Genomic DNA, 14,640 nt, shown 5'->3' with positions numbered 1-14,640 from the left:
AGCCCTGAGGCTGGAAACGGTCCAGAAAACAGTGAAGCATTATCAGGACACAGTTTCTGCTTCTTTGGCACTGAGTGCCTTGAAGTGCAAGGGCAGCTGGGAAGACTAGCTGGGAGGGTGGTAGAGGGAGGGAAGTGCAAGAGACAGAGGGAGAGGGAGAGAGAAAGGAGGGGTCGGCCCTATAGGACCATTTGTGATGAGGCTCATTTGCACAACGGCACTTAATTGGCTACAACAATTAATTAATGTGTTGGAAAGTTGGCACAAAAAGTTCATTTAAGAGGGTTTTAATAAGCAATTAGGGAGAAGTAACCAGTGAGGTAGAAGCAACCACAAAAAAAGATGCTGAAAACTCGGAAAAGTATAAACTCTTTGGGAATAATGTGCCATATCCGGAAACTGGGATGTAGTTTGCTATTATGGGTAGTTACTGCACATCCCATTGTGAGCACTGATGACATTAAGATACATTATTTTTACCCCATACTTTTACAACCCCAACTGTTCATGGCACCCACTTTCCAAAAACAGCATTGTCTCCTCTCCCCTTCGTCCTCCCTCCCACTGTCTGCCTCCCTCTCTCTTTCTCACTCTGTGTATGAAATATCGCATGACTAATGAGTGGAGCAGGTTGAAATCCTGGGGAAGATGTCCTTGGAAGACGAATGCATTTTCAGCAGAATAATTAACTTAATTAACAAATTCACATGCATATTCATCAGCCTATTAATGTCTCCTCTGCGCGGCTTGATGAGCAGTGGGGTAATAACCATCTCATTTGCATAGCCTGTTCACACGACTCCCCATTTAAAGACAAAATAAGGAAAGGAAGAGCACGGGAGGAAGAGAGGAATTGGAAAAAAGAAGACAACAAATAGAAAACAAGGGAGAGGCACAGCAGGGTGACACGTGGAGGTGAGGAAGTGACGTGGGGATGGTTGGAAATAGGCAAACAGTTTATGTGACGGATGGGTGACATGAGGAGGGACGGCAAACATGAGCCCCAACAGATTGACTCCATCTCTCTCTTTCTCTTTCTCGTCCCTCCAGTCAACCTTGTAAGCCATCTTCCCCCTCCTGCTGTTTTCCTCACATCCATGCCATAATAAGTGGGCTTTTTTGGGGGCTTTTTAATGACTGTTTTAGAGTTATATCCAAGTCAGAGAACAGGGCTATCACCCATCAGATGTTTGTCCTGGTAAATTGTTCTCTACCACTCAGTGGATGATTATCAGCGTGCCCTCTCCGTGTTTCTCTCTCTCTCTGTCTGTCTGTCTCTTTCTCCCCTTCCTACCGTCTCTCAGGGGGAATCTTCTTGGCATTGCTCCACTCCTTTCTTCTCCACTGCCAGGCTGCTGCTGCCGTCTCTACTCTGTTACCACTGTCTGCACACAACCTGGTGCTCCTAGCAACGCCACCTCTCACGCATACACTCCACATGGCTGTCCGAATGCTGCGCGCATGTGTGTGCTGAACATACACACACCTCATGTTTGCCGTGGCTTTATTGCCACTCTTATATTTGTCTCTTAAATCCTTGGTCTACAGCGTATAAGCTGAATGTTTATTCTGCCACTTTGAGGGAAAACAAAGGAAAATGTCAAATTCAATAACCATGTAAGCTGTCAATACCGCTCTGTTCCAGTTTTACTCTCAATAAAATACACCTTTTGTTTTAATGTGGTATTTTGGAGGTATTTTTGCCTATTTTTACCAGTTCTTCAGTGGTAAAACATGATTAAATATAGCACCAAATCTGTGTTACAGATGGTATCAAACCAAAAATTTCTGAAACAACCGATGAGTCATAATAAGGCATGGGATTGTCCATCAAATACTTCCATCATAATGTTCTAAGCCCACGTACACTCAAACTTTCAAACTTTGAATAGGCACCAACACACAAAGTTTTTTTTTTTTTGGTTTTTTTTTTTTTACAGATTTGTGACTACAAAATCTTGACACACAGTGCTGAGCTGCATTAATCTGAGCTCACATTAATCCTCAGGTCCCCAGCTTTCAGATGATGTAAACCAATTCTACGTGGCATACAGTAATGACCTGTTATTTCCCCTTAAAGATCCCCTATCCCTCCCAGACAGAGACAAAAATTGGTCTATGGTGGGTCTGAGAGGGATAAGCAAAACAAAATAATTCCTGGGCTAAGTGAGAGTGCACATTATTCCCTTTATTGCTCCATAATCACAACAGTTTTTACCCCTTTCATTGCATAATACATTACACTTGTTCAGAATATTGCTTAATGAATTAAACATTCAAATGACTTTTCTACAATTGATTTTTGGTTTTGCTCTCAAAATTGTCTTATTTTCATTGTCTTCTCATTTTTTCTGGTGTATTGCAATTTGCCTGTCACTTTTGGGGTGCTGCTTTGTGTACTTAGGTGTCCTGTCTCACAATGTTGTCATGAAAAGAGGTGTTCAAATAGATGGAGGACTGACAAGCAGCTGATTTCATGTCACCACACAAAGGAGAAATTAATCTGATATCAACTTATGTGAAACCCTCTCTTACAACAAGAAACATATACCTCAAGACACGGGTGGATTATGAGACAATAGGCTCCTAGCTACATATATGCAAAAGGCCCCACCACTTGGGAGCAAGGCGAACAGTTTCTCTGTTGGTTTTGCCTCTTTTTTGTGATTTGTGTCTTTTTTGGTCATTTTGTGTCTCTTTGAGGTGGTTTTTGCATCCCATTGTGGTGTTTTTGAGTCTCTTTTGGTCTGTAAATGGTAGTTTGATTGACATTTTGCAGGTGAAGCCCACCTGACATTTTGGGCCCCTGGGCCTGTTGTTGGCAGGTCTGTTCAATTATACATCCATGCCTGAAGACACAGGCCTACCACAACAATGTACAAACCACACTGCAAAATAAGATTTGGTTAATATTGATAATATTTAGGATGAAAATGATTATTGCTGGTTCCCATGCCCCCCCTGCTAGTGGCTAGGCCCCAGAAAGCTGTCCCCTTCTTCCCCCTTATGGGCAGCCCTGTGTGGACTTGGACATGGCTTTCAATTTTATCTTTGCGGGCCAAGTCATGATCTGTTGCTTCCTTGGAGGCATGTAATGCTCTGAGAACTTTCTGTCCTCAGTATGCATATAAGGATGCAAAACTGTGCTAGAACATAAATTGAGAAAGTGATCTGTTGCATCAATTGGCCTGAGGGACTACAAGTTTCTTCAAGTGTCTGAAAAGAGTAAAACCTCCTTGTCTGTGATGAAGCAATACAATGTTGTATTGCATGAGTGTGTCCCTTTTCTTGTTTTATTCCTCCTTCTATGTATTAGTAACCTTCCCCTCAACTCTCCTTAGCTCTCTCAACTACACTTTGCTCTTTAGGGAGTAGCATTGATACAGTCTGATCAAGTAATCTTTCCTATCATTTTTCACTAATTGCACTGTGTCATGTATGTTTCTAGCCCCAAATTTGCATTTCATGAAAGTCATCATTAAGATGTAGACATTTTTCTGTTTGACTGTGTGTGTGCTGCATAGATTTTCTTTCATTTCAAACAATGCTCTTCAGTTCCAGTGGTGAGAAACACAAGTTTAACACCTCTTTGGATTTTGGCTAACTGAGCTGAACGACTTTTTATGTGTGGTAAGCGTTTCCTCTTCAGTTGTGGCATCTCGAGTCTGTTTAAATTCAATGTCACATGTCGGCATTTCTTGGAGTGTTAAAAGAGCTGGTTATACACAATAGGGCAAATTCACAAATAATGTATTGTGCAGATAGCACCATGAACTGCAGTTGTTATCAGTCCCGTCTTAAGTTCCAGTTCACAAAACATATTGTGCTAATGATATTACAGCGTACAAACACTTATAAATTTTGGCAGCTGAGAACCAAGAATGCCAAGAACAAAGTAGGCAGAACAATAGCAGAGAGGAATAAGAATATTGAATTTTTCAGACCGTGCTACAGATTCTGACAAGATGCATTCCTTAAAACTTCAAGCAAGGAATTTAAACGTGAAAGACAGAAACTGTATTTAGGCTTCAATATACTGTCAGTGCTGTTGTTATTTTTAAACACACACCTTCAGAGTGTAAAAGAGGAAGCCATGGTTTGCACTTCGTTTAACACCAGCTATCTGAATACACTAATAGTTTTACTGTTAATGCGTGTTTCTGTTAACACAGATTTTTGTGAATTGGATCCCTTTTGCCGCAAGTCTCATTTGCATAAAAAGGGGCCAACTTTGCCCCAAATGTGAACATATTACCTAATTTAAATACATCCAAAATAATAAAGGAGCACTGAGATGCTATTTGCTTGTAAATGCAGGTGGGGTGCATTTCACCCTTTGCAGATACATTTCAAAATATGTGGTTACTTTTTGTCGTATTTGTGCAGTTTTGGTGACCACATAACCCATGTAATGAATTTACAAATTTTTCCCAAATGTGCCTTTAACCTTGTTTTTGTTTGGGAAATTTTTGATACTGACATGCATTATCTTTTGAAGAATCATGTACAGCATGCACGCTCTTTCAAAAGACACAACAACATCTGTGTCATGCCAGTATCAGAAATACCTCCAATACCTCTGGACTGGTGATCGGCAAGTATGTGAGTCTATGCACTGACCGGATTTATGGATAAACTTTAAGGTACTTTTGAAAGTGGCTAAAACACCAGTTTTCCCAGAAATCAATTGTTCTTTATTGCTCTAAAGCAGTAGCCCTCACAGCAAGCTGCACTGTGCAGAAACTGGCAACAACTGTTTTAGAGCAGAAAAAATAATTGATTTCTGGTAAATAGTGTTAGCCAAAAACAAAATGTCAAGAATCTGGATATATTTTGAAATTCCCATGGGTAAAAAGGCAATGTGTACAGTATGCAAGCCTTTAGTTTAAAAGGTTAGCACTATATTGTTGCCAGTTTCACTACCAGCACTCTTATCAAGCCATGCCTTACAACGATGAGACCAGTCCTTTTGTATCCATACAAGATTAGTAGCAAACAGCTGTTAAATTTTAATGGTGATGGTATGGGCTCAATCCTCGATGTGGGCCACCATGCAAGTTGACGTCATCAGTATTGGGAGGGGAAAAAATGCAATAAGAACATCTCTCTACAACAACTACTTTTTGCAAGCATTTGATAAACTAAAGGTCCTGCCTGGAAGAGTCTGGTCTAAAATTACTTTGTATCTTTCTCCACCCACACCATGATTTAATGTGACTGTGTAACTGGATTGGTGCAAGAGGGTACCAGCTAATGGTCTGACACTGATATCTGTGTGATGACTTTGAAATTCAAAGGTCTGTCTTAGGTTTTGCTTAGTTTTATTAATGCCAAAGTGAAAGAGTCTACTCACACACTTTAGGACACCCACTGATTGTGTTTGCACATAGATCAGATTAGGTGTCCTTCCTTCATTTGATGGTTAAGATGATATCACAAACACACTTTTTAACACTCTTTTTGTTACCAAGGATTAAATTTGTCATGGCATTGCAATATTTTGCCTATTTCAGATCTCAGCTTTGACTTCAAATTAGGTTATGTCATGCAGAATACAAAATTACGTGGATGGTCATTTTAGATTTTTTGCAAAGTTCTCATTTTGTGATGTGTCTCCTACACTTCATAGACCATGCTGATTGGCTAAACGCAGGCTGATGCAGGCTGTTGTGTAGCAGCCTTGAGAGGAAGGGCCAAGAAAGGCGATTGAGATACAGAGCATTAGCCGGTGTCGGGAGGAAATTAAAGGCCAGATCGCTTTCTTAATCAGAGCACAAGCACTGCGTTAAGAAGGAATTAGGTCGACAGCTGCTGTGTCGCTGCTTACCTTGCTCTCGCTCCCTTCCTTCCTCACACACACACACACACACACACACACACACGTTCTTCACACGCTCTTATTGTCATTCTCCTCTCTGTTTCACTCCTTGACCCTTCACTTTTGTCTTTTTTGTTCCCTTGGGCTCTCACTTTTTGCCTCCCCATCACACACAAGCAAAACCACTGCTACCCAAAGAGATTAAATATTCTACAAAACATGTAGACAAAAACATGAGACTGAAGAGAAGAGGAGAAGTGATGCATGATGGATAAAGATGGTTTTTGGTTCTGTTCCAGGAGGCTCAGTAGTACCCCTGTGGCTGATGGATGAGCTGTCATTGTTGAGCTCTTCCACATACACCTGAGATGAATGGACAAACAGCAGTGGCCCTTTCGCTGTCTATCCATCTTCCTCTGTTTAGATACATTCTGCTGTCCACACTCGTCCCCCCACCCACACACACAAGGGGCTCATCAGATTTGAGTTTTTGAAGACTAATACCGTTATTTTTAGACTCAACTTGCCAGTAGCCAATATTTCATGCCAGCATTAGCTGTATTTTCGATTTGACCATTTAATGCCAAAAACCTGGCGAGGATTCAGTGTTTCCCAGGATTTGTATTGTTGTTGGAATGATTTTAAAAAACAAAAATCATTTACAACATGGAAAACCAATGAGATGTAGCTTGGCAGTGGGAACTGTATGTTCAATAATAAAAACACAAATAAGGACTTCAGATATACAATTGATTTGCACAAATTGTCATTACTGTTAAACTGTGAAGACAGAGGAGTCTGCAATATAATGCAGGTAGATAGGCAATATCTGATGCCAGGCCAATATCAGCTCAGTGCCAATTCAATATGTCAGTCTAAATTTGACGCCCAAACATGCACATTTGAAACTCAGCTCTCCCAGTCCACATTTCCAGCTCTTTTCAAACCATGTGTCAAAGACAGGGAACACTGTTCACAAAGGTCAGGAGTCACTCCACTTTTTTAATTTGGCAAATGTGGCGTATAAATTTTAATTTGTTGCTTTAATCAGTTGAATCAACTGGAATGACCCCGTGCCTGATTGCCAGCGTCTTTCCGCAGACTTCAGTGTTTTTGGCATATTGTTCAGTCTATGACTCTGTGGAAATCACAACCAAGTTGTTGCACTCGATATTCAGGCATGGATTTTGAGAAGTTCTACTGTGGTGAATTAGCTGCTAAAAAAACAGGCAAGTTTGTCCTCAATTTGACATTTTATGTGGCTTTAGAGGGATATTATTATGTAAGAAATCATTAAAAGTTAAGCTTAAATGTATGCATTCAATATATTGTGTTTATTATGTTCCTTTAAAAAAGGTAACCACCAAAGAACCCATAATGTTCTGGATAATGATACGTTTTGCATTCAGCATTTCAAAAAGAAATGGAAAGACGCACTTATTTTTGCTCCTGGTTAAAAAAAAATACTTGCTTTTAATGGAATTCTGCATCATATATAATACTTCAATGTACTATATTTTGTGAAATTAAATGAAATTACAGTAAAAACAAAGTGTAAGTGTACCATTTAACTGCATAAACCTACTCAACACATGGATTTAATGAAGTTCTACTGCAGTGAATGGAAAAGTTTGTCCTCAATTTGACATTTTATGTGGATTTATAAGGGTATTAGGAAATCATCATGAAATAAATCATTAAAAAAAAAAGCTAAGCTTGAGTCCATGCATTTAACATATTATGTTTACTGCAATCCTTTTTAAAAAAGCAAGCAAAAACAAAGCCATAAACAATTGTGTTATGAATAATAATTACTTTTGCATCCAGCAAAGACAAATAAACAGAAATACTCACTTTATTTTGCTCCTGGTTTAAAAATTACTCACATCTAATGGAACTATGCATATCTAAGACTTCAATATATAACATTTTGCAAAATTACAGAAAATTACAGTAAAAATATAGTGAAAGTGTATCATTTAACTTCATAAACCTACACCAACATGACACGACATGGAAACTGCAGATAGACATATTGTGTTTACTACATTTCTGATGCTCTGCTCTGATTGGCCCAATCTGATTGTTTCAACCTGAGAGTGAACTGACTCTCAATCAAGCAGATCACAATCACCTGAGAGATGAATGTGCTTGTGTCTTTACATTGCGTGTTCTGCTTTCTGTTGATAATTGAAAATGCCTGATGAAGATCTCAGTTAGAATGAAGTGTTGCACAATTAAAAATTACTAGAAGCTTTTAATACAGTGTGCAGATCATCTGTTTGCAAAAAAGCAATCACAAAAGAACCCATAAACAATTGTGTTATAAATAATAATGAGTTTCTCATCCAGCAAAGAAAAAGAAATAAAAATACTCATTTTGTTTCTGTTTAAAAAACAGAAATTTGTTGATAAAGAGCATATTACTAAGAGAGTTTTCATGATGCATTAACATAACCAAATACAAATGAATACCACAAACTGCCTTTCTGAAGCTGGCTTCATACACACAGTCCATATTAACCAACCTCTCAGTGGCACAGACACACTTTGGGGTGAAACTACTCTGTGTCCTCTCCAAGGGGGAAGGTTTAAAAAACATTTAATTAGGCTTTTGGCATGGCTTCACTTTTAGCCTGGAGGTGTTGGAGGAGGTTTTACAGACTTCATCCCTTTTTCGAGCCTTGCAGATTAAACATTCATGAGAGCAATCAGCAGACCCTATGTGTCCTCTCCTGCTGTACAACTTCATCTGTACTTTGCAAGTAGTGTCATTTTTCGTGTATGTTGTTAAATGGTGTACCTATTTTTTACTGTAATCTCTTGGAATTTTGCGAAATGTAGTGCATTGAATTGCGATATATGTTTTCATAATTACATTAAAAGTGAGGCTTAAAATCTCCCTGTTTGGTGGAGCTGGCCTAGAGAGGTTTGCATGAGGTTGCATGAAGCGTCATGTTCGCTGAATTGTGCACTCATGCTTCATTTTTACTGTAATTTCCTGTACAGATGGAATAGTGTACATGGCATATTGAAATGCTATATATGTATGCATAATTATATTAAAAGTGAGACTTAAAATGCTCCTGTTTGGTGGAGCTGGTCTAGAGAGGTGTAGGATGGAAGGATGGCGCAGGAAGGCGGAGGAGGTTTGGGGGAATGGTGTGGGGCGGTGGGAGGGGGGGCAACAGATGGTACGCCACGCTGCGGAGGGACGTCGGCTGCCACGGGTGGGGGGGGAGGTGGAGTGGGGGCAGATAAATGGGGGTGGGAGGGGGTACTTTTCCCCAAAGTGCCAGCAGGGATGACGAGGAGGGGGACTAGCTGCACGAGTGTGTGTGTTTGCACGAGCGCGCCTGTGTCTCCATGTGTGAAGGAAGAGCCATTTTCAGACTTAAGTTTCTCATTGAGTGAGGTGGAAGCCTTTACCCCGGTGCTTGGTGCCCACTCAGTGTCTATCTATGGACTTCCAACCACTGAGTGATGACTCCCCATGCACCAGTACACAGCTAGTTCATAAGGCATCAAGACTGTATCAGGATGATGCTGAAATTACTCATAACCCAGTTGTTGTGGTAAACTAACCCCCCCCACCCCGCGCTTGTCTCTTCTCTTCTACAACACCTATGCATGCACAGACGGCACACATGCTCACACACATGCACATTAGCACATACACCAACCCCCATTTACAGTGGCTGCCTGTAAACACACCAGCTTCAGTGGTATATATGGTGCTGCCTATTGAACAGATGTTGTGGAATTTAAGATGCAAAAGCACCCCTCCACCACCACCCTATCCAACACACACACATTCATAAACACACACACACACACACACACACACACACACACAAACCCTCACTGTCTCCCTCCCCCCCAGCTGGCCCTGCCATGAACGTGCCATGTGGCGCTCCATTCCCCCTGGCACTTCGACTCTGGCTGTGCCAACTCTGCCGCGTCTGGCCGCCGCCAACTGGAAAGACCAAGAAAACAGCAGACTCAAAGTGGACTGTTTCTTTGTGTTTGTGTGTCTAGAAGTGTGTGTACCTGAAGAAGCACACTGCAAAACTTGAGCTGTCAGTCCTTTAACTGTTATTTATGTAGAACAGAAGAAAAAAGAATCTGACATTTAATTTTCCAGCACAGACAGATGACTAAATGTCCAGTTTTATTAAGATGGGAATATATGTGTGTGTACCTTTTGTATGTCTGCACAGGTGTACTGTGTGTGCAGCGTGTCACACTGTCAGTCTGTACACGATGGTTGTGAATCCACTTGGGAATGGCGGTGGAATTCCTGTTTCCATGGAGATGTCCAAGCTCATCTGTAATAAAATTTCAACTTGAGAGAGATTAATTCAGGGGAAAGTGTTGATTTATTCATCCTGGTGGATGCTGATGCACTTCCTCATTCGCTCTGATGTTTGACTGTGATGGCTGCCCATTTGCTGACTGGTTTCCATTTTTCAAACCGTGTCACTGCTGAAATGTGGCTGCTGCTGGGGCAGCTGCTGTGCTTCTCTATCTTAATCACAAGATATGTTAAAAGATAAGTCTGGTTGATGTTTTCTGTTTTTCTCATGGTCAACAAATTCCATGGAAATGCCAAATCCAGCAATGAATTTCTGTCTATGTATCCAATGCTTGATATGAATTTTTCCTCCTTGGCATTGAGAGGCATTGTCCAAAATCTACTGAAAATGCACACATGCACCACAACATTGTGCTTTACGACATGTTTCTTCATAACAAATAAAATGTCCATTGTAGTTTAATTCAGTCCTACATACACCATGTATGCACCATGTTATACCTGCTGGCATAACAAGTCAAATGTTCTGACTGTTATCAGCCCATTAAATTAGTGATATCAGTTATTATCACTCCCATTTCAATGCTGCGTGGCCCTAACACATCAAGCCGATGGCTGGCCGTTTGTCATTGTAGAGCCATCTGTGAGGATCTGTTTTGACCTATTCATTCACCCAAATGTCCTTCCTATTCACCCTTGCTTTTCAGTCACGTCACCTATTTTCCATCTTTGCTTCCATATAAAAAGGCACTGACTGATGGTGTTGCTTTTCTTCTGCTATTAATACTCACTAAAGCACCAAAGATGTACCAATCTGCAGCTAAAAATAGTCCACTAAAATACACGGTTTACTCTGGTTTATGTAATGTTGCTAAAAACAACAGTAATTTTTAAGTACATATTTGTAACCCTTTTCCAAAGGTTTACGCCTTGGTGGTGAATGGCGTTTTTGAATAGCTTTTTGAGTTAAGGTCAATTCATTTACTTAAGCAACCTGTTCCCTTTCCTAATTTGTCAAATACAAGCCTGTTCTCACTCCAAACTTGTCAAATACAGCTGCTTTGACAGTGCTTTTGGTGTACGATCTCGATGCCAAAAGGCACATTTTGCATTCGCATGATTCACCCCTGGACGGCATCAGTTGATAACATGGCTAGAAAGAACCGGTCACGTTGTTATTTTTTGCCGCCGGATGGCTGGATGACACGTGCTGCATCAGGTGTGAATGTGGCTGAATGGAGTCCGTGACAGAACCTGTCACGTGCACATGATACACTACAGAACGGCGTCAAGTTGAAACGCTGCTGGTGATGACCTAATTTAAGAGCGAGAGCGTGCCTATAGGTTGGGAGGGGATTGGGTCCAACAAACCCTGGACTTCCATACAGGAGTCTGTCGCTTGCTTCCCATCTGAATGTGATGTTGTTTTCTACACCTTACCATGTTCCTCCTTCCCCTAATCCTCACCATCTGTGCCAGCATGTGCGTTTGTTGACGTTCTGGCATTGGGTACCATGTGCATGTGTTGTCTAAAAAAAAAAACACGTGTCATACCTTCCCACCATGTGCATTTGTTGACATTATGGTAGTGATATCAGGGTAGCTGCATCCTGAAAAATAAAAAGCAGATGCAGAAGTATGCCTAAACCTTAATTTGTAGGCATGGAAGTCCACTGAAAGCAGCAACGTGTGATGACTTAGGATGAGAACGTGTTGCAAATATGGCAGCTTAGTCAGTGGCCTTAATTGTCAAACTATGACCCTCTACATAATGGTAGTATGTGAGACAAGAGCAAAGGAGGAAGACAGGTAATGCAGAATAAAGAGCGTCAAAGTCTGCATAAGGAGGAGGTCAGGAAGGACGGAAAACAAACACAGGACTTTCACCCAGGAGGCTGCTGTTTGTTTCTTGTGTAAATCCTAAGTCAGTGCTGACTTATTTTAACTTACATATGTAAGCTGACTTACATAATGTACTTAACTTACGTAACACTTTCATTCACAGAAGCCACAACCTTTTCCTAAACCTAACCAAGTAGCTCATGTGAACACTGAGGTTTATTTTGAAAAAACACTGAATGCATGAAACCAGCAGAAACTGACACATGCAAAACTGATGCTAGAAGGCCATGTAGAGTATCATAGTTTGAAGTGTGGGGCCATTGACCAAACTGCTATATTTGAGTTACGTTAGTGAGAAAATGTTGACTTATGACATGTGACACTTATTTCAATTTATCGTACAGCACCACTAAAATGCAGCATAGGTGAACATGTTTTTTTATAGGATCATTAGAAATAGAAACAACACTCGCGGCTGAGTCCTGTGCTACTATTTATGTCCACATACACATCGATGCATTCATCTATGCATATGCATGAGCATGTGTTCAATACCAATATGTCTCTATATGACCCTCAAGTCTCTCTTCAAATCAATGAATAATGCTCCTCCCTTCCTCTCCTTTCCTCATGTGCTGATGGGAAGTGAGAGCTCTTCTCTTCATTCCTCTTCTCATAATCTCTTTTAATCTGAGAAAGCAGGCGTGGGCTGCTATGTCAATACTTCGCCTCAAGGCTGCCACCGGGACACATACTCCATTTTGTTTACTTCCTCTCAGGATCCAGAGAGAGGTCAAGTGAGATGGATTGGCAAGACAAAAAGAGGGAAAGAGAGAGAAGCAGAGAAAGAGAGATGTAAAAGGAACAGGAAGGAGAGGAGAAAGTGGGCACTAACCCATGGGAAAGGCAGTGACATATATTTGACTTCTGATAAACAGCATGAAAGAGTTATGTTAATACCAGCTAATTATCAGAACATGATTGCCCGTTGTTAGTCTGTTGCTACTTTACATAATACAGCACAGCTCGAATTATCAAGCTTTGGCAAACTCATCATTACCAGGAAAAGAGTGATTATTAACTGCCATCACCTCAGAATTCCCTATATCTGTACGCAGGATTATGTAATCAAAATGAGAGAAATTTATAATTTGTTGCCAACTAAGGCTCAACATACAACACATGTCTTGTATATCTGTTTCTAAGAAAATGGAGCAGAACATTATATAAACAAGTTGTGACTTTGAGTTAATGTATTGTAAAATCGTGTCAGTTCAACCCAAAATCAAAAATACATATTTACCCCCTTACGTGCAGTGTTGTTGTCAATCTTAATTGTTTTGATGTGAGTTTGCAAGTGTTGGAGATATCAGCTGTAGAGATGTCTGCCTTCTCACCAATATAATGAAACTAGATGGCACTCGGCTTTTTGTGTTCGAAACGCCAAAATAAAAAAATAAAAATAAAAAAACATTTGAAAAATTCAACAGCAATGCTACTCAAGATGATTATCTGACCTTGTTGTGAGCAGTTTAACAGAGGAACTATTTTCTTTCTACTTCAATACACCCACCAACTATATCATTGCGCAGAAGGAAGAGTGCATCTAATCAAGGCCGAAGGCTCGTGCTCATGACAGTGTGAACTGCATGTTCTCGTTCCAAAGTCAACAAATACCACAGCTGTTGCAGTAATTTTGGCGTAAGATCCCAAAGCTAAAAGCAACTTTTTGTGGCTGTATACGCCTCTGGACAGCGTCAGCTGAGAACATGGCTGGACAGAACCATTAGTGGTTATAATACACCACCAGCAGGCACCTGCCATGGTAGCATAATATGTGGATGGGCTGCGCCAGTTAAGAACTAGCCGGATGGAGTCTGTTTCATCCAAATGATACGCTGCTGGATGGTCTCAGGTTTGAATGCTGCTGGTGAAAACATGAGGAGCATGAAGGTCCCTATAGGCCAGGAGGGGCAGCGGATGGATGCAACAAATCCCAGACTTTCATGTGGAAGCCATGTGTTCGCTTCCCATGTAAATTTACCGCAAAAACATGTACATTTGTGAAGACATTGTGGGAGACCTTTGTTTTTGATTGTGTTATTGCATTTGAAATCAGTGCACATGATGTAATTTCCCTCATTTCCCAAATGGACAATATAAGTCTCGTATATACAGTAACATTGGAGCAGATTTATAATCTGATTATTATTATTATTATTTTTTAAATGCTTTTTTAAATTGTTATTATTCAACACTTTTTGAGCAGTGACTATACAAATGTCACACATGCACAAAATACACACATGGTCAAATGCACATTTAGAGGTCAGACCCACACAAAGTCGAAGCCTGTGGGTGGCTGTTAAGTCAAGGCCAATGACTAAAGAGATGCATCTGTGTGTGTGCATTTGTGCATATGTGTGTGTGTGTTGTGAGCATCTGCATGTGTGAGGGACACCGTGGTCGTCTCTGGATGTGTGAGAGAGTGTTTAAATTCAGTGACAGCTGTTCATTAGTCCATTACAACCCCACACTGCTGATTCCTCAAAGCAGCAGACACTAGCAGAAAGAGACGATGGCAGGATCTCCACGGGAAGGACGAGACACATTATATAGCTGCAGAAAAACTGTCAGTTATTATATTTGTTATGTTTGCCTTTAT

This window comes from Plectropomus leopardus, chromosome 19 (assembly GCF_008729295.1).
Source record: "Plectropomus leopardus isolate mb chromosome 19, YSFRI_Pleo_2.0, whole genome shotgun sequence".
NCBI classification, from domain to species: Eukaryota; Metazoa; Chordata; class Actinopteri; order Perciformes; family Serranidae; genus Plectropomus; species Plectropomus leopardus.
Note: the sequence above shows the minus strand (reverse complement) of the source record.